Source organism: Neovison vison, chromosome X (assembly GCF_020171115.1).
Source record: "Neovison vison isolate M4711 chromosome X, ASM_NN_V1, whole genome shotgun sequence".
NCBI lineage: Eukaryota > Metazoa > Chordata > Mammalia > Carnivora > Mustelidae > Neogale > Neogale vison.
Genome location: NC_058105.1, coordinates 26,435,668 through 26,456,875, shown reverse-complemented (window position 1 = coordinate 26,456,875; position 21,208 = coordinate 26,435,668). Strand labels below are relative to the sequence as shown.

The following is a 21,208-nucleotide window of genomic DNA, read 5'->3' as shown; positions in this document are numbered from 1 at the left end:
TCCCAGGGTCCTGGAATTGAAGCCTGTATCAGGCTCCACTCCTGGCTTGTGTTACCTCTCTCGCTGTGTCTGTTAAAAAGAAAAAAAAAAAAATCGGTGTTCAAGTGATTCTGGCTCACCCTCGGGTTTGGGAACCACTGACTTACATGATAAAGGCCAAATGATGTAACGTGCCCTGCCAGGTGTTAGAGACTGGACTGCCTTCTCCCCCAAATTCATGTTGAAGTCCTAACCCCCAGTACTTCAGAATGTGACTGCATTTGGAGATAAGGCTTTTGAAGCGGCAATTGAGTTTAAAAACGAGGTGATTAGGGTGTGCCCTAATCCAATATGCCAGATGTCTTCATTGAGAACAGATTAGGAGGCCGACACACCAAGATGGACGACACAGAGAGAAGACGGCCATCTGCAAGCCTAGAGGACAGACCTCAGATGTTGAACCTGCCAACACCTTGAACTCAGACTTGAAGCCTCCAAGACTGTGAGAAAATAAATTTCTGTTGTGTAAGCCACATGGTCTGTGGTATTTTGCTCTGGCAGCTCGAGTAGACTAATATACCAGGATTTTATCTGGGCCCCGACTACCAGAGCCACAGCTCTCTTGTCGGGCTCCATGCATCCCCGCCATCACCACCCACCCACACCTCCGGCTTGCTAGTTTTGAGACCTTGGGCAACCTAAGCTCTCTGTCGGTTTTCTTACCTATGAAATGGGGATAATAATATCACGTTCCAGGAGCTGCACGATGATTAAATGTGATCATCTAACTGATGATCTGAACACAATGTGAACATAAAAATACTCAATACATGTTAGCCGCTGCACTCTGGCCATTCTCCATTAACTGCCATTCTCCAGCTACATGTTGTTTTGTTCCACCTCCGTGAGTCAGCACGTCTGCTGACTGTCTTAGAATGCCCTTCTCCCACCTCCTCAGCTAGCTAAATCTTGGTTGTCCTTCAAGACTGAAGTCCGTGTAGAGCCAGCTCTGATTCACTCTTCTCCTCCCTCCCACGCTTCTAGAGCTCTCCTCTAGATTCCCACAGCACTCTGTGCTTGCCTCTACCAAGTGAGATGCCATCGCAGGGGTTTAGGCAGAGGAGTGACCTGATCTGGCTTGAGTACCTACCATATGGCAGGCACCATTTTGGGTTCCGAGTCAAGATGAGAATTAAAAGAACAGTTAACTTATAGGGTTACTGAGAGGATTATGAGAGACTTAAGACAGTGCCCAGCATATGGTAAACTCTCAGTAAGTGCTAACAATTAGAATCTATCTATATTCAGGACACTTCCTCACATCTATTGACATCTGTGGCCTTTGGTTCAGTCTTCCTCCCTAAACACAAATCCCACTATCATCCTGAGTGATGACACCTCCAACATGCTAGCGCCTCTCCTGGACCTCAACTCCTGTAACTATAACCTTCACCCTACTCCAGACACACCATGACAATATCCTGCCCTTGACACTGTTGTTGGACTTTTGCAGACTAAAAACATTGTGTACAGGGGCGCATGGGTGGCTCAGTGAGTTAGGCCTCTGCCTTCAGCTCAGGTCATGATCTCAGGGTCCTGGGATAGAGCCCCACATCGGGCTCTCTGCTCAGCAGGGAGCCTGCTTCCCCCTTTCTCTCTGCCTGCCTCTCTGCCTACTTGTGATCTCTGTCTGTCAAATAAATAAATAAAATCTTAAAAAAAACTATTATAATAAAAACATTGTGTACAACCATAGGAATAGATTAGAAACCTGGGCAGAATTTTCCATTAGCTTAACTTGAGAGTGAGCTCTTTGGTCCCTACTCCAAACAAGCAAAAGGTCTCTTCTGTATGACTGAGTCCTGGAAGATAAAAGCAAAGGAAAAAAAGAGAGGGCTGACTGGAGTTGGTAGTTTTGTGGGCACGAGATAAGGGCAGGCATCTTTGTGACTGCTCAAAGAGAGGAAATTACAGTAGCCATCTTTCTGGCAGCAAGGAGAGAGGGAGAGTTAGCAATCAAGACACCTGAGCAGGGGCACCTGGGTGGCTCAGTGGTTAAGCCTCTGCCTTCGGCTCAGGGCATGGTCTCAGGGTCCTGGGATCGAGCCCCACATCAGGCTCTCTGCTCAGCGGGGAGCCTGCTTCCCTTCCTCTCTCTCTCTCTCTCTGCCTGCCTCTCTGCCTACTTGTGATCTCTGTCTGTCAAATAGATAAATAAAATCTTTTAATAAAAAAAAAAGACACCTGAGCAGAAGTCAGGAGACTGAGGGGCAGTGCTGCTGATAGACACTGTTCAGCATGAATGACCTTCACGGAGGCTGTTCTCTGGTGCTGAGTCAAGAGTAATCCTATGCAGGTGTGTACTCCTTCCTGCCAGAAGGTACATAGCTCTGAGGCCAATGCCTGGAAGTCAGGGCTCACCCCACCTTCCTTCACTGTAAACAATTCTGCTCTCTATTTAGTTGGACTTTCACTTAAAACTGCATTTCCAAAAAGCATTATAGTGCTAAACTTTGGCTGTTCTTCCCAGCAAATAACTACATATGTTATTTTCCACAGAATCCAGCCGCCATTGAGGTGTGATGATCACCCTCTAGATTCTTCTCTACTTACCTACATCTCATCACTTTTAGCCTCTAAGGATGTATCCTTTTTCCCATTCAAGGTTAATGCTACTACTCATTCTTGATTCTATCTCTTTCTCATTTCTGCTGCATCTTTATGCTATCTATTTCCCTTTTGCCATTAAATTGCTGCTTGGAGTATCTGGCAATGGTCTAACACTGGCAATTCAGATGGTCCAAGCTAATATACCTTTGTACTTTTCCTCTCTAAATATTCCTTCTCCTCGACCAAAACAATTACAACAAAACATCCTTGTACAGACATGCTGAACAGGGAGCCCTAAGTGGGGCCCTGTCCTAGGACCTGGAGATCATGAACCTGAACTGATGGCAGACATTTAACACATAGAGCCACCCAGGCACTCCAATTATTTTCTTTATTGTGTTTATTTGTTGTATGTCTCCTACCAACCCCTACTAGACTCTAAGCTCCAAGAGGACAGGAATTTTTCTTTTCTTCACTGATCTAGCCCAAGTACTTAGAATAGTGTCTGGCACAGTGTAGCTACTCAGAAGTTATTTGTTGAATGAGTGACTAAAAATTTCATAAACACGCCAGGCCCTTGGAAAATATTTGTTAGGTGATTTGTCATTTGGGAGATGTGAACGGCAAAGGCAGACATAGCTGAGGCATGGTGTTTAGGTTTTATACGAAGGGACACAGGAGGTGTGAAGTTAGAAAAATACAATCTTTGGAGAGGTTACTCATGTCTGTACAAGGATGCCTAAAATTTAGCTATTTAAGGGGTACCTGACTGGCTTAGTCAGTGGAAGAGGGGACTGTTGATCTCGAGGTCATGAGTTTGAGCCACGTTAGGCATGGAGATTATGGAAAAAAATAAAAACAAGTGAAATTTAGCTATTTAAAACAGCAATACACAGGAATTAAGAATGGTTTGGCTGGTGGTTTTGGCTTTGGGTTTCAAGAAGTTGCAGTCATCAGAAGTCTGGGCCTCAAAAATCCTCTTCCAAGGTGGCTCACTCATGTGGTTGACAAGTTGGTGTCTGTTGGTGGTGGGGGAGGAGTAGAGGTGAAGAAGGGAAGGACTTGGGTTTCTCCCATGTGGGCCTCTCTACATGCTGTTTGAGAATCCTTATGACATAACAGCTGGCTTCCCACAGAGCAACAAATCCAAGACAGAGTGAGGCAGAGACCACAATGCTTTTTATGACCTAGGCTTTTAAATCATCTGCCATCACTTCCACAGTATTCTATTAGTTTACACAGGTCAGCCCTACTTCTCTGTAGAAGACAACTAGCCAAGGGCATGAAGAGCAAGAGGTAAAGATCAGTAGAGATCATCTTGGTGGCTGGCTACAATAGTCTTTGTAGGCCATTATACATCTGTGGCTTTTACCCTGAGTAAAATGGAGCCACTGAGGGCTGAGGATAAATGAAAATGACAATGAGCTGACTTACTAGCATAGCTCTGGCTGCTGTGTGAATAGACTGGAGAGGAGCAAGGATGTAAGCTGCAAGACAAGCGAGGAAGCTAAAGTGCAAGAGACAGACCAGGGTCATAATGGTGTCAATGTGAATTGGTGGGATTCTGGATATATTTTGAAAATTGAGATGGATAGGAGTTGCTGATGAATTGGATGTGGGATAGAAGAATGGGGGGTGGATTAAAGATGACTCCAAGAGCTTTGGAGGAATTACAAAAATGAGTTAGACAGATCTTACCCTAAATGAACTTCAGGTATAGATGAGATAAGACATGTACACAAATAGGTATATTACATCACAGAAAGCACTGCGTTCCATAACAAGGGCACAAATTCAAGTGCCAAGTGAGATAAAAACTTCTCGAGGTACTCAGTGCCACTGATATGTATACTTAATAATGGTTAAAATGGTAAATTTTACACCATATACTTTTTCTTAAGTCATCTCTATGCCCAACATGGGGCTGGAATTCACAGCCCAAGATCAAGGGTCACATGCTCCACTGACTGAGCCAACCAGATGCCCCTATGTTATACACATTTAATTAAAACTTTGAAAAGGTGCTAACAAAACCAAAAATAAAAATTCAAGTGCCAAGAGAGTTCAGAATAGGAAGAAGAGATGACCCTCAAAGGAATCAGAGGCTTTGAGTAAGGGCAGTCTTTCTACCCTTGAGCCATTTCAGTAAATGAATGGAAGGCAGAAAAACTGGAGGTGGGCAGGGGCACAGTTCATAGCTCTATTTTGTTAGAAGATAGTGTGCACTAAAACTACAGTCGATGACTGATGACAGCGTTCTGGGACCGTCTCAAGTGACCTCAAGGAAGAATCAAAAACAGAAAGAACTGGAAAACCAATTAAGCAGAGACATGCAAGCAATATTTTTAAACACATATGATAGAAACATAAAGTATTAAGATGACCTAAGGGTCTTTCTTGTGTCTGTGTGGAAATCAATAAAGCTTAATTTCTTTTAAGCCTTAATTTTTACAACCATAACAAATTATACCCTTTGATGTGCAAGTATTTGGACAGCTGCTTGCAAGCAGGCATACCCTTTTCCCCTTTTGTATATATAATCGCCGGTAGCTAATTAGCTTTGGAGCAGTTCTTCAGAGCCATCTGAAAGACTGTTTTCCCAGGCTATAGTCCCCAGTAAGACAATGAATAAAGCATTTGCTAACCTACTTTGAGGATGGTTTTCTTTCAGTTGACAGTAGGGTGTCCAGGGGAGAGTGAACATAGAGCTAAGGTGTTTTAACATTATCTGGGAAGTAGTGTTGAAGGGTTTAACTTACATGACCTTGTACAGGTTGTAATGCTGGGGACCAGTCCTAGGGATAGAGAGGCCAGTCCAGGAGACCAAGTAGTGGTCAGACACACCTGTAATCAGAAGATCTAGGTTTGAATCAGTGTTCCAGCTCCCACACCTACTCAGTGTGACTTTGGGCAAGCCACCTAAATTCTCTAAACCTCAGTGTCTTCCTCTGTAAAATGGAAATGATGGTCGTTACATATTTCATAAGATTGCTCTGAGAATTAAGCGAGATAAGTATTTGCTTGCAATTAGTATTACCACAGTAAGTCAGAGGTGAGATTCTCAGAGCTATGACAGTAAAAGAGGATCGGAGAGGGTAATATTTAGCAAAAGGCTAACAACCAAAAAGAAGTCTTTCCTCTCCTCCCTCCAAGTTCCCTTTTCAAGAAGAGCAACATCATTTGAGGATGGAGGTGATACTTAAAATCTTCCTCTTTAAATGAAACACTCATTCAGAACCTCTCATGTCACTATGCCAGCACATAAGGGAGCTCCCAAGTTTGTGAAACAAAATTCATTTGTCTATTTGACAATCTTACAGCATAGCATACCTGAAATAAATCCAGGATATGCTCAACATTTTATGTACCAGATTTCCAGTTTTCCCTGCCTTCTGCTTTCATCCTACTCATTTTCCCTTTCTTTATCTCTCAATCCCCTTGCTGTCCGAAATGAAAATCTCTTTCCTTTTATCCTTCCCAACTAGGCTACAGTCCATATTCTAATCTCAGTTCCCTCATTTATTAGTTGCATGCTAGTGGAGGGGCTTATCCTTTCTAGGCCTCAATTTCCTCTGTAAAATGGGATAAGAGAGTGCCTATCTTACAGAGTTGTCAAAATTACAACAAAGAACACGTTATATGCCTACCACATTGCCTGGTCTACAATGAGAACGCAACTTGTTCGCTCTTTTCATTCGTAATTTTATCTCTAGTCCCCGACTGGTCAACACCAGAGTCCAGCAGGTAAAAGCCGTGGGAAAAAACACCTCAAGGGTAAAGAGGAAACGCTTGAGCGGGGGGGCGGGGACTGCGAAGTACACACTGCGCAGGCGCATCCGCCAGGTCAGGCTGTGGCTTCCAGCTGTGGGGGGGGGGGAAGGTGGGGGGGGGACAAGGACTTCAATTGTCCTGGCTGCCCCCTTCCGGCCCAGGGAAGTGGCGGGACCTTGGCTGCGCCCCGGGAGGGCTCAGCACTACTCAAGGACGCCAGGGCCCGAAGGGTATGTTCGAAAATGGCGGAGGGGAAGAGGGAGGGGCCTTGCCGGGCGGGAGGCTGGCCCCCGGGCGGGGGCGGTAAAAGGAGTCTGCTGCGGGGTGTAGGGGGGTGTACCCGTGGCGAGGCCGGGGCCGTGAGATTGAGCGACAGTGGCCGGTGTCTGTTTGAGGCCCTGCCTTGGACTCGGGGTTCCTCCGGGCGATGGGCGGGCTGGTAGGTGCGCCTGCGGGAGACGAAGGGACTTCCGTTTCCTTCTAGGCTGGGGCCCGGCCGCAGAGCGGAGTTGGCATTTCCAGATTGGGGCTCGGGCCGCCCCTCCTCCAGGACCCTCCCCTCCGGACCGCGCGGGGCGCCGCGGGCGATCCGGGCTGGCTCTCCTAGCGCGGTGGGTACTGCCTGTACGGGCTTCCTCCTCCTCAACCCCCCCTCCCCGCGGGCCCCGCGCTGCGGGGGAGGGCGGGAAGGCCGCCCGTGTGCGGCGCGGGTGGCCCAGCAGCGGCTGCTCGTCCAGGTTCCTGGGAGCGCCGAAGGAAGGCGTGGGTGGGTGGGTGGCTTCAGGTGGCCGGGTGCCTTCTTAAACCCTGTGACCCCTAAGGTAAATGGAGTCAAAGAACTTTTTTTTTTTTAATGATCAAAGGGCCCCCCCCCCATCTGATGCGTGTGGCAGGTATTGAGCTGGGTGGAGTGTGCCTGGCAAGGGCTTGTGAAGCAGAAAGAATAGGAGCCAAAGAGCTTCCGGAAGAGGAAATTAGCTAGTAATTCTTTCCAATCTTTGCTGCCCTAGTCACCTCCCGAGCATATTCTGTGAGTAAAACAAAATTCAGTCTTTCAGTTTCATTATTTTAACTCCATAATACACTTGTTTTTGGGAGGAGGGGGTTGGTTATTGCTGAAACTAAGAGTTTCAGCGACAGCCCCCTCCACCTCCAAAAAAAAAAGGTCAATCAAAGCTTTGTGAAAACCTATCCGATTTTAATAATCTACTACTTTGCTTTCAAGTATAATTATGTCCCTAGGTTTGTCACACTATACCTTGATAGTCTGTGACGCATAGAAATGTACTCTTGTAAGACTGGAGGTTGCTATGGTGTATCTTTCTTCCCTTTTTTTACTTCGGATTTCTTAAAACCAGTTCAAGAGAACACAGTTACAGACGGCCATCTTAGAACTATAACATTTTAGAGTTGGAAGGGATCTTAGTCGAATCGTCTTAATTTTACAAAAGCGGAAACTGAGGTACGGGAAGATTTCTTGGCTTGCCTGAGGCTACTCAACTAAGATTAGAACCCAGCTTGTCTGGCTCCTTGCTCACCGCTCTTTCAGAGCAACTGCTGCACATGCCTCCAAGCAAGAAAATTAAACATTCAATTCACTGCACACTTCGGAAGCGTACACCGCTTCGTACCATACAGCTGTGCTACAACTTTCGATGTATTTAACGTGTTTATGAAGCCAGTGCATGAGATACTTTCCCCATCATTCAAGAAGTGGCAACAGTAGGTTAAGATTTATACACACACGCACATATGCATATTTGAATATGCTTAGATAATTTCTTGACGTATACACAAGAAAAACGTGGACAGTGGCTACTTAATGGAGGGATGGAGAGGGGTGGGACGTTTTTTAATTTGCACTTCACATGTGGCCTAGTATACTGTTTGGAATTTCTTTTTTTTTTTAAGATTTTATTTATTTATTTGACAGATCTAAAGTAGGCAGAGAGGCAGGTTCCCTGCTGAGCTGAAGGCAGAGGCTTTAACCCACTGAGCCACCCAGGCGCCCCTTTTTGGAATTTCTTAACATAAGTATTGATTTTACAATTAGGAACAATTTTTAAAATTCACACACCTCTATGTATATCAACATAAGTATTTATCTGTGCTATGTAAAGACATATATATATATATATATATGCATTTATGTATCAGTGGTCTATATTGTAAAATACAGTATGGTTCCTGTCAGCCTACCTGGCAGAGCAGGCCTGATTATCAGATGCTCACATTTCTTGTGTTCTCTTGTTGTCCCTAATATAAGGTGGTAAAAAGAATATGTTACTACTAATCTTTATATATTCTTAGAAAATATGCTGACTTTTCCTTATCAAGTAATATAGCAAACTATAACATTCAAGATAACCCAGTTTGATGCAGTGAAAAAATCTGAATGTAGAATCTTTGTGGATAAGAATCATTTTTTAAAAATTGAGATTGGAAGGGTCTCTAGTGATTAGTACTTCAACTCTTTTCTTTTTATGAATAGATTAACTGGGACTCAAAAGAGTTGAAAAAGTAACTTGCCCAAGATTATATATCTAATTATTAGAAGAGCTTGGACTAAGGTCTGGGTCCTAGTCCAGTACCCCTTGTTCTTCCTTTGTAACTTTATTGCTTTGTAGTCCATTCAGAGACTCCCAGCTAGGCAGAAAAAGTAATGCTGGCTAAAGGTTAGGCCCATTTCAGTAGATAAGAATTACTATAATTAACATGCCAGTTAATTTGTATAGTGCTTGAAATATTTTACTAACCTAGATGTACCTCTTACATTTGGTTATAAACATTAATTTGTTGGATAAATTCTTTGTTTCCCTTGTAAACACTTACCCCAGTATGAAATGATACTGTCATTGGTTATTTTTGTTCTAATATTTAAAAGTCTGGTAGTTAGTGCTAATGTGAGGCGGGGAAAGTTACACTTGATAAAGTAAACATTTATTGATCACCTACTGTATGCCATGGATTTTACTGTGTGGTGTAGGGTTCAAAAGACAGATGTGGCAAAATAGATGTCCTTGTTCTCTTGAGGCTGGGAGATTATCATGAGCTGTCAGTTCTCAAACTTTATCTCCGTGTTCTAATCTGGTAATAGTATTATAAAATGTAATCTGTACCACTATTTAAGGTCATCGTGAGTAGATTTGAGGAGACAAAAACAGTAGTGGTAAAAGAAATTGATGTTGAATACTCTTTTTTTTAACTTAAGGCAAAAAAGGTATTTATTGCTAACAAAATTTAAAAGTTCCGGGCTTCCAGCTCTTCATCAGTTCTTCCTGTGCAATTCCCGGTGAACGTTTTACTATTTTCATGTCGTGGAGGTCATGTGGTACAGTGAGAAGAGCCCTGGATTTGATGCCTGGGTTGTCTTGGCTTTGTTTCCATTTAGCTGTGAGATTGTGAGCAAGTCACTAAACCCCTCAGTGCCTACATATTTCTATTTTCTTAACATTTTATGAGTTAAATATCCCATTTAAAACATAGGATATTTTGAATATTTGAAATTTTAAGATAAATATGTTTATTATGGAAAGTTTATGAAATTGAGAATAGTATAAAGAGAAGAAGCAAAATCCTGTTCTTTTATGCTTGCTTATACTGTTTTGGCTCATATTGTATGTACATTGCAGTAATCCTTTTTTCTTAGCATTCTATATTGAAGATTTCCTGTGTCATGAAAAGTCTTTTAAAATGTAGTTTTTTTTATCCTCCATATTCTTCTTTTCTTTTAAGATTGATTTATTTGAAACAGAGAAAGCACAAGCAGGGGGAGGGACAGAGGGAGAGAGAAAGACAAGCAGACTCCCTGCTGAGGGATGACCTGTTGTGGGGGGGGGGGCTCAGTCCCAGGACCCCTGAGATCATGACCCGAGCTGAAGTCAGACGCTTAACCTACTAAGCCACCAAGGCACCCTGGGAGAGAGAGTCTTAAGCAAACTCCACACTGAGCTAGGAGCCTGATGTGGGGTCCGATTGCAGATCACAGCTTGATCAGAAACCAAGAGCTGCATGCTTAACAATTGTGCCACCCAGGTGCCCCATATCCTACATCTTACTCTATGCTTTGCCTTCATTTTATAAAGTAACAGGTTTGGGCTAGTTGACTCCAAAGATTGAAAATCCATTATAATAGTTTTTTTTAATTGATTATCTCAGATTTTACCAAAGGAAAAAAATCCCAAATAACAATTCAAAATCTTTTTGGAATAAATACCTCAAATAAAATGAAAAGAAATTAAGAATAAGGTGGAGATAGAAACCTTAATAATTTGTGATTATTCTTTCATTTTTTTCTGCCTTTATGATTTGAATACTTTATTTTTTAAAAATTTCACATGCTAAGTACTTGAACTTAAATTTGTTGAAGATGTGATGATATCTGTGTCACTACTGTGTTAAAAGCTGGCCTGTTTTATCTTGTAGGGTGGGTATAGAATAAGTTGAAGAGGGAAAAACTGGGTTTCTGGGATTATCATAGTACAGAGGAGAGAAAATTTGTGGAAGTTCAGAAGGGTTCAGTAACTTGCTTAAAGTCCAAATAGCTATTATGTTGCAGGGGTAGGATTTGAATCCAGATTTCTCCGATTCTGGTAGTCATGCTTTTCTTCCATTGCATGTTATATTTTAGAAGATCTCTTAGACACATATTTTGATGGTATTGCTTTGATCAAAATTGACTAACTCAGTATCTTTGAATGAATTGAGGAACTGAAGTGAGAAATGCTGAGATAGCACTTAAGATGGTTTTCAGCTTGAGACAACCCAACCAACACACCCTGAGCACCTTCTACTTTGAGCCAAATTCTTTTTTTTTAAGATTTTATTTATTTATTTGTCAGACAGAGATCACAAGTAGGCAGAGAGACAGGCAGAGAGAGAGAGGGGGAAGCAGGCTCCCTGCCAAGCAGAGAGCCCGATGCGGGGCTCGATCCCAGGACTCTGGGATCATGACCTGAGCTGAAGGCAGAGGCTTTAACCCACTGAGCCACCCAGGCGCCCCTGAGCCAAATTCTTACAACACTGTATTAACAGTGACTGGCATGTAGTAAGTACGTGCCCGGCAAAAAATGGTTGACTGAAGGGCGCCTGAGTGGTGCAGTTGGTTGAGCATTCAACTCAGTTTTGGTGCAGGTCAAGATCTCAGGGTTGTGGGATCGAGCCCCACATTGGGCTTCACACTTGGCGTGGAGTCTGCTTAAGTTTCTGTCTCCCTTGGAGATGTGTTTCTTTTGTTTGTATTTTTATAAGCCTAACACTGTAGCTCTCCCAGTGAGAAGTGAATAAATCTGGGATGTCTGCCTTTCATTTAGGTGCTGAAAGAAGGAAAGCATAACTCTTGTCAAGTTAAAGGAAGAGTTTTATCAGGTATAGATCAACACTAAGACCTCAAGCTAAAAAATACTGCTTAAGCGTTTGTAAGATGCTTACTGGGTGCTTTTTGATTTGTTTGTTTTGATGTTGGGTTTTTAAAATTAGCTTATGAGGCACCTGGGGGTCTCAGTCATTAAACCTTTGCCTTCAGCTCAGGTCATGATATCAGGATCCTCGGATCAAGGCCCACATCGGGCTTCATGCTCCGCAGGAAGCCTGCTTCTCCCTGTCCCACTCCCCCTGCTTGTGTTCCCTCTCTCACTGTCTCTTTCTGTCAAATAAATAAAGTCTTTTTTAAAAATTAGCTTATTGCTGATTGATCTATTTTGAAGTCAGAAATATCTGAATTCTTTTCTTTGCCTTGTTAGTTTAAATACACCATTTAAAAAAAAGTTCTCACTCTCCCTTTGGCTCCTCCCATCTCTCTCTCAGATAAATAAATCTTTTAAAAAATTGTTGACTGAGGTGCACCTGGGTGGCTCAGCTGGTTGGGTGTCTACTTTTGGATCAGGTCTTGATTCCTGGCATTGGGCCTTGGGTTGGGCTCCCCACTCAGTGGGGAATCTGCTTCTCCCTCTCCCACTGCTTCTCCCCTGGCTTGTGTGCTCTCTCTCTCAAAGAAGTGGAGTCTTAAAAAAAAATGTTGACTGAATGCCTTTACTTGTTATAATGTATTAGATAAAAAAGGAAAAACTGAAACTTCTAAGGCCTTCCAGATAATTTGAAAAAAAGGACTTTCTATGCTCTGAGAAATTAACCAAAGCGGCTGTTGATTAGTTACTATATCTACCAAAAGAAGTTGAGGCCAGACTTACGAGTTACATGTTTTATGTGCTCTGATTATACTTAATATTAGATTGTCCTTTGTGTGGTAAAAGCATATTTTATGTAATTTTGTAGGACTTGGCATGGACTTTTATTATTTTTAATTCTGGTATTGTTGTAGCTTTGCTATTTGATACATTTTGCAACTTGATTTTGGTATGATGGATCCCCAATCTTAGTTAAGGATACATGTGATTCACTTACCATGATCTGCTTTTTTTTTTTTTTTAAGATTTCATTTGTTTGAGACAGACTGGGAACACGAGTGGGAGGAGGGGCAGAGGCAGCAGTAGGGGGAGGAGAAGCAGACTCCCCACTGAGCAGGGAAGTCTGTGGGGCTTGATCTGAGGACCCCAAGATCATGACCTGAGCCACCTAGGTGTCCCCATGATCTGCTTTTTTTAAAAGATTTTATTTATTTATTTGACAGACAGAGATCACAAGTAGGCAGAGAGAAAGGGGGAAAGCAGGTTCCCTGCTGAGCAGAGAGCCCGATGTGGGGCTCGATCCCTGGACCCTGAGACCATGACCTGAGCCAAAGGCAGAGGCTTAACCCACTGAGTCACCCAGGCGCCCTGCCATGATCTGCTTTTATAATGTATTTTCAAGAATATAGGTCATGGTGAAACTGAGGTTTACCTGTACAGACTGGAAATAGCTTGAACTCAGATGATCAGGCACAGGTTGAACTGAGTGAGTTAAGGTTGATTTCCTTAACTGGGGAAAGTTGGTACCACTGTGTATTCCCTGGAATCTATAAATTCTTACATATGGTTTGAACTTTTATACATCTTGTGCTAATTTTGTTGGCCTCACAATATAGGCCTCTCCTATATGTAATTACATTGCTATGTGCTTTACCTTTCAGTGGCTCCCGCTAATTTTTCAAGCCTTGAAAGGGCCAGGAACTGACATTTTCCGCTGCCTCACCAGACTAACCCTTCTGCCAGTAATTCTTAGAGTAATTTCTTTAGACCCATATTGCTCATAATCACCAGGTTTGTCTTTTGACTGTCATTTACTGTATGATCTTTGATGAGTAACTATCAGAAAACCACAGTTTCCCCATATTTCAAATGGGGGCTATGATATATTGCTTAGTTTAAATTAGATACCACATATGAAAACCTTTTAATTGTAATTCACATACGTATTTAGTTATTATCAGAGGTGACGTGGTGAAAAAAGAGAGGATGGGCCATGGACTCACACAAGCTCTATGTTGAGTTTTTGACCTTCTGTTAAATAGGGTGACATTTTTCAGTTTCAATTCAGCATGTTATAGTAGTTTTATGTGTAGCTAACATGATTGTATGGAGGGAAATGAAAGTGAGTTTGTAGATAGTTTAGAACACATGAGCACTCATTAACTATGTGGTACTGTTTTAATTTGGCTTGTAGTGACTTGCTGTGGCAGTCTCCTTTACTTGGTGTGTTTTTAATTCAAACCCAGACAGAAGACAAACCTGCATGCGTATAGGCAGCAGAGTGACTTTCAGATAGAACTAACTATTTTTACTGGAGAAAAGTAAAAGATGTTGGCTTTTACCAAGAGCTTGTTTCAGCACTTGGCTTGAGATCTCAACATGATCATGGAAGAGTACTTAATTCTGAGAAATATCTAGGGTAGGTATTACCTGTTCACCAAATCATCTGTTAAAGAACCTCAGCATGGGGCGCCTGGGTGGCTCAGTGGGTTAAGCCTCTGCCTTCAGCTCAGGTCGTGATCCCAGGGTCCTGGGATCGAGCCCCACATAGGGCTCTCTGCTCAGCGGGGAGCCTGCTTCCTCCTCTCTCTGCCTGCCTGTCTGCCTACTTGTGATCTTTCTCTCTGTCCAATAAATAAATAAAATCTTAAAAAGAAATCTTTAAAACAAAACAAAACAAAACAAAAAAACCCTCAGCATGGCACGTGTGGAACCATCTGATTTTTTTAAGTCCTGTACCCTAATCATTCTGTCAGGATAAGTTATCTGTGTAAGTATCAAACAGAGTAAGTTCCACTTCTTTGCCACCAATCAGTTCTATGGCCTCAGTGAAATCATTTAACTTCCTTATGCTTCAAAATGAAAGAGTGATTTCTGTTATCCTGTCAACACAAATACAGTCAGCTCTGGTGAACAAGTTTTGCTTGTGGGTGTCTGCAAATTATGATGATTTTAGTTTATAATGTACTTGATTCAGAATTTCCCTTTTGTAAAAACTAGGGGAATTTTGGGGGAAAGATTACAGGCAACTCTTCTTCTTACCAGGCCCCAAATTATTTGATGATTTTTATAACACAGTGAATGAATAGTTCAGAACTCCAGCTATAGACATCACTCAAACATTTGCAACAAAGTCCTTTCATTTTCTTTTTTTCTTCTTTTCTTTTTTTTTTTTTTTTTGCTAACATATAATGTATTATTTGTTTCAGGGGTACAGGCCTGTGATTAGTCCCTCCCATTTTCAACTCAAGTTAACAATAAGTAGCAATTGTAATACCTGTATTTCTCAGTCTTCACTGCTGGTGATTTACTGCCACCAAGCAGGGCACCAGATGACATTTGTTCATGGCCAACCACTGTGGACATGACCTGATTACTGCTTTTACCTCTGGGAGTTGACCTGTATCTCTCTCTTTTCTTCTTTAACCTGATGATTGACAGTGTTGACATCAGTTTACAATTTCTTCTTTCTCATTGGTGTGGCTTGGAGTTAGTAATCTAACAGTAATATTACAGAGTAGCAAGCTGGCAAAAATTCTCACCAAAGGCAAAAAGATACGGACCAAGAATATATCCTTCCCTCTCCTTGTTATGAGAATGATCTTTTGTGAATGAAAAACCCAAACCTTGCAATACCAGGCCCTGCTTTTGATAGTTTACCGGGCTAATGTGTTTACAGATGAAGGAAGCATTGTGACCTGGCATATAGCCAAGTAACACCCCCCAGTCGGCTGAGTAGGATTATATAAGGGACCGGACTAATTAAGAGCCCAACTGCTTTTTTTCTTTTGATTAGAATCTAATCCATTTACTGGATAAAATTTAGAAAATTAAGCACAAAGAAGAAAATAAAAATCAATAATCCCACTGGCCAGGGAGAACCACAGTAGAATTCTGATGTATAATTTAGCCTGTCTTTATATATCTGTATTTTTTTATAATTAGGATTATACTGCACAGTATTTTGTAATCAGCTTTTTTTTTTTTTTCACTTAAAACAGGGTGAACATATGTCTGTGTCCTTTAATATTCTTCTACAACCTCAGTTTTTAATGAATGCCTAGTATCCACATTACCGAAGTATTGTCCTCATTTGTTGGATATTGAATTTTTTTGTTTATCAGTAGCACTGTATTGAATATCCTTATATATATTTTATTTAAAAAATCCTTGATGGTTTCCTTAAAGTTGATGCTTTCAACTAGAATAGGTGGTTCAGAAGATAATTACATATTTAAGATTTTAGAACATATTGCTACATTACTCTAGGAAAGGTGTACTAATTTTTTAAAACTTTTAATTCTAGTGTAGTTAACATAAAGTTATATTTATTTCAAATGTATAATAATGATTCAACAATTTCATATATTATTTGGTGCTCATCAAGGTAAGTAAGTGTACTCTTTTTTTAAAAAAAGACATTTATTTATTTGAGAGTGGAGAGAGGAGTGGAGAGAGGAGGCAAGGCAGGGGGCAGAGGCAGAGGGAGAAGCAGACTCCCCTCTTAGCAGGGAGCCTGACATGGAGCTTGATCACAGGACCCCAGGATCATGACCTGAGGAGAAGGCAGATGCTTAACTAACTGAGCCACCCAACCGCCCCAAGATACGTGTACTCTTAATCCCCTTTACTTCTTTGACCCATTTCCACCACCACAAAAAGTATACCAATTTTTATTTTTATTTTATTTTTCTTCAAAGATTTTATTTATTTGACAGAGTTCACAAGTAGGCAGAGAGGCCGGCAGAGAGGGGGCGGGAAGCAGGCTCCCCGCTGAGCAGAGAGCCTGATGTGGGGCTTGATCCCGAGACCCTGAGACCATGACCTGAGCTGAAGGCAGAGGCTTAACCCACTGAGCTAGCAAGAGTGCCTGTTATCATAGTACCTTTCCCACTGTTATATTTTTATTGTTGGCAGTGATGGCCATCACTATCCTGCCGAACAGGACAAAAATGGTGGTATCTTTTAAAATGTTTATTTCTGGGGAAAAAAAAGTTCATTTCCGGGGTGCCTGGGTGGCTTAGTATATTCATAGATCATCTCTGGAGGAATACACAAATTGGTAAGGATTATTGCTACTGGGAATGTGTTGGGGGATTATTTTTATACTTTTCTAGGTTCCTTTGGCTGGTAAACTGATACAGGACAGATTAATAGGAAAAAAAATTTGATTACATACATATGGGAGCCCCATAAGAACATGAGATCTACAGGCAGTCAGACTTGAGATTTATATGCCATCCTAAGCTAGGGAGCACAGGGGGTAGGGGTCTGAGACTTCAAAGGGGAGAAAGTTTATAGGACGATGGGAAGAACAAATGTTTGATAAACGTTTGCGGGGCCATACATAGACAATGAAACACAGGAATTTGATCTCCAGGTCCTACAGAGCTTTCCCCAGTTTACCACACCTAGCTCGTATTCTTTGCAGTTATCTATGGTGATAGTTCTCTTCGTGGACCAGGCCCTGTATCTAAATTCCTTTGGGCAGTTGAGGAGGAGGTAAAAGCATTTCCTGAATCTTTGGCGCTTGACTCACTTCCGGTTAAAGTAGTCCACAGGCCCCAGGCCCCTGGCTGGCTGGGTTGGTAGGATATGCAACTTTTGGTCCCTGGGTCTTGAGTTCAAGCCCCACATTGAGGGTAGAGTTTACTTAGAAAAATGAGGGGCACCTGACTGGCTGATTGAGAAGAGCATGCAACTTGATCTCGGGGTTGTGAATTGGAGCTTCCAGTTGGGTGTAGAAATTATAATCAGTAATAATAGTAATAAATATTTAAAAAGTAATCCTCATACCAAAGCTGGGCACTTTGGGAAGGCTTCTTTTGAAACCCTTTAGTCCAGCCTTTGAAGCTTGCCCATGAAGTTTCACAACCCAGAAGTTGAGTTGGTATATTGCTCCATCTCATTGAGCTGGTCTCTTAATCTTGAGAATAGTCAGTTTGTTAAATAGTTGTGTCTCATTTCAGGAGATGGTGATGCACTTGAGCTCCCAAAGTTAGGGCTGTGATGCAGTCGGGTATTTAATAAGAGAAATTTCTGTGAAAACGAAACAGAAAGGTTAATAGAGCAGATGAAAGTTTCAGTTTCTGAGTTGTTTTTTTAGACAGAGAGAGATACAGTGAGAGAGGAAACACAAGCAGGGGGAGTGGGAGAGGAAGAAGCAGGCTTCCCACTGAGCAGGGAGCCCAGTGTGGGGCTCCATCCCAGGAACCTGGGATCATTTCCTGAGCTGAATGCAGTCGCCTAAGGACTGAGCCACCCAGGTACCCGCCGTACCCGCCTAGTTTCTGAGTTCTGAGGGCAGCCTGGTGAGAGGATTTCTAGATGTTCAGCTTGAAGCAGCTTCAGATAGAGTGGAGGCAGACAGTGGCATTCTGAAAGATTTTTCTGAATGTCTCTGGTGATCTTTCTGAGTGGTCCACATAGCAATAGGCATGAAGACTGTATGTGGGCTGTTGTGATTTCTCTGAAGTTGTCCGACTTGAGCTCACATGGCTTTGGAAAAGGGGAAGTTTTAGTCCTCTGATTCCAACTCAGGAGGTTGGGGTAAATTTAGAAATGTTAGTTTGGAGAGTTGTAGCCAAATATTGGAGGAAACTTCTGGATTCAGAATCCAGTCCAGTTTATAGGTAGAACTCAAAGACAATAGCACTAGCACTTGAGACTTTTTAAAAAAGATTTATTTATTTAGAGAGAACATAAGCAGGGAAAGGGGCAGAGGGAGAGTATCTCCAAGCAGACTTCCTGCTAAGCCCAGAGCCCAACGTGGGGCTCAGTCCCACAACCCATGAGATCATGACCTGAGCTGAAACCAAAAGTTGGACACTTAACTAACTGAGCCACCCAGGCAACCCCACACTTTTCTTAAGAGGCTTCATGTGGAATCAAATGTGGGACTTGAGCTCACAACCCTGAGATCAAGACCTGAACTAAAATCAAGAGTCAAATGCTTAACCTGACTGAGCCACCCAGGTGCCCCAGTAGAACTAGAATTTGGTATTCATAATGGTGTATTACTGAAACATAATTTTTCTCTGTCAGATCCCCCCCATATTTATCAAAGATAATCACATACCTGTCTATTTGCAAATTCAGTCTAGTTTCAATAAACATGGCCTATTTACATAAGTGTAACAAGAGTGTTGATTTATCATATAGGCTCTTTTAATCTGCTTTGTTGGAACTTTTCATGAGAAATCTGATTGGAGGGGCGCCTGAGTGGCTCAGTGGGTTAAAGCCTCTGCCTTCGGCTCAGGTCATGATCCCAGGGTCCTGGGATCAAGCCCCGCATGGGGTTCTCTGCTCAGCAGGGAGCCTGCTTCCTCCTCTCTCTCTGCCTGCCTCTCTGCCTGCTTATGATCTGTCTGTCAAATAAATAAATAAAATCTTTTAAAAAAAAAAAGAAATCTGATTGGACTCTTTAAAGGCTTCTTGGGGTTAGAAAGCCAAGCTAAGACTTGCCATCAAACTTAACCTGTAATACTTACAGATTTGGGTTAATTTCTCTTTTGACGATTCCCAGGATTTCCTAAAGTTCCTATCCTCCTTGAAGGTGACCTTCCTTCCTTACCTGGTAAGGCTACTGCGAACCCTGTAAGCAAGGTATCAGGCTGATTTTTCCAAGGGGCTTTATTGGCTCCATGAAGTTAGCCTTAGCTCCTTAAAGCTGTCTAATGGTTTCTGAGTCTGTGCATGTCTCTTTCAAACATAACATCTCAGTCAAAGCCTTGGTACTATAGCCAGTGTTTCCAGTTGTGTCCTGTTATAGGGAGAACAGATTCTTATAGAACCTATGCAAGTAACTATCTTGCCATGAAAATAAGAATACTGAGTTTCCAAATTCTGGATGGATCAGGTAAAAAATGTATGTTCCAGTTCTGCTCTCAAAGGTATCATTTAACAAATTGCTTAAGGTCATAGCTTAAGAAGAAGGGTTTCCTGGGGTGCCTGGCTGGCTCAGTCGGTTAAGTATCTGACTCTTGATTTCAGCTCAGGTCATGATCTGGGGGTTGTGAGATCAAGCCCCACTTCGGACTCCATGCTCAGGGCAGGGTCCACTTGAGATTCTTTCCCTCTCCCTCTCCCTCTCCCAGTTTGAGTCCATGCACACATACTTCTCTCTCGCAAATAAACTTACTTGAAATTTATTTATCTGAAAATGGGAGAAACTGAACACAAGCAAGGAGAGCGGCAGAGGGAGAGGGAAAAGCAGGTCCCCCACTGAGCAGGGAGCCCAACAACCTGGGGCCTGATCCCGGGACCCCTGGATCATGACTCAAGCCGAAGGCAGACGCTTAACCAGCTGAGCCACCCAGGTGCCCCAATAAATTAAATCTTTTTTTAAAAATATTTTATTTATTTGGGGGCACCTGGGTGGCTCAGTGGGTTAAAGCCTCTGCCTTCAGCTCAGGTCATGATCTCAGGGTCCTGGGATCAAGCCCTGCATAGGCTCTCTGCTCCACGGGGAGCCTGCTTCCTCCTCTCTCTCTGCTTGCCTCTCTGCCTACTTGTGGTCTCTCTCTCTGTCAAATAAATAAATAAATTTTTTTTAAAGATTTTATTTATTTATTTATTTGACAGAGCGAGATCACAGGCAGGCAGAGAGGCAGGCAGAGAGAGAGGAGGAAGCAGGCTCCCTGCCGAGCAGAGAGCCCGATGCGGGCCTCGATCCCAGGACCCTAAGATCATGACCTGAGCCGAAGGCAGCGGCTTAACCCACTGAGCCACCCAGGCACCCTAAAATGTTTTTTTAAAAAAAGATTTTTATTTATTTGTTTGACAGAGACACAGCAAGAGAGGGAACACAAGCAGAGGAGCAACAGAGGGAGAAGCAGGCTTCCTGCCAACCAGGGAACCCAGTGCAGGGCTCGATCCCAGGACCCTAGGATCATGACTTGAGCCAAAGGCAGACGATTTAATGACTGAGCCACCTAGGTGTCCCTAAAATCTTTTTTTTTTTTTTGGTAAAGAAAACGTTCCTTATATCTGAAAGATAAAAGATGAAAGAACGAGGGGTGCCTGGGTGGCTTAGTGGGTTAAAGCCTCTGCCTTCAGCTCAGGTCATGATCCCAGAGTCCTGGAATTGAGCCCCACATCGGGCTCTCAGATCAGCGGGCTCTGAGCCTGCCTCTCTGCCTACTTAAGATCTCTGTCTGTCAAATAAATAAATAAATAACCTTAAAAAAAAAAGACGAAAGAACAAGTGGAATTATAAACAAGTCATAAAGAATCCTAATCAACCTCTTCAGTTCTTTACAGTATTATGTAATTAGTACTTGTTCTGTTAAATCCAGCTTTTACATTTGTTCCAAAAATTCTCACCCAGTTCAGTTTTATGATCTTAAAGTTACTGGAAACCCATATTCTAGCATACCTGTCGAGTCCTTTCTATAGGGCTCCACTCAGGGCAGGGAGCCTACTTAAAAAGGAAAAGCAAAAAG

The 21,208-nt window shown here is 42.5% G+C and overlaps 1 protein-coding gene and 1 long non-coding RNA gene across 2 annotated transcripts in view; one reads left to right on the top strand and one right to left on the bottom strand.

Moving 5' to 3' along the window:
- Positions 1-6,325, bottom strand: part of LOC122896475 — a 71,784-nt gene extending 65,459 nt beyond the window's left edge. Inside the window, exons 1-2 of the long non-coding RNA XR_006382419.1 lie at positions 6,237-6,325; positions 5,349-5,433 (exon numbers count right to left, since the gene is read on the bottom strand). This is a non-coding gene — a long non-coding RNA (uncharacterized LOC122896475). The remainder of the gene's footprint in view (positions 1-5,348; positions 5,434-6,236) is intronic.
- Positions 6,326-6,524: 199 nt separating this feature from the next.
- The window catches only part of LOC122896474 (X-linked inhibitor of apoptosis), a 57,854-nt gene continuing 43,170 nt past the window's right edge, over positions 6,525-21,208 (top strand). The window contains exons 1-2 of the mRNA XM_044234676.1: positions 6,525-6,590; positions 6,845-6,971. The gene's annotated coding sequence lies outside the window, so the exon portion shown is untranslated. The remainder of the gene's footprint in view (positions 6,591-6,844; positions 6,972-21,208) is intronic.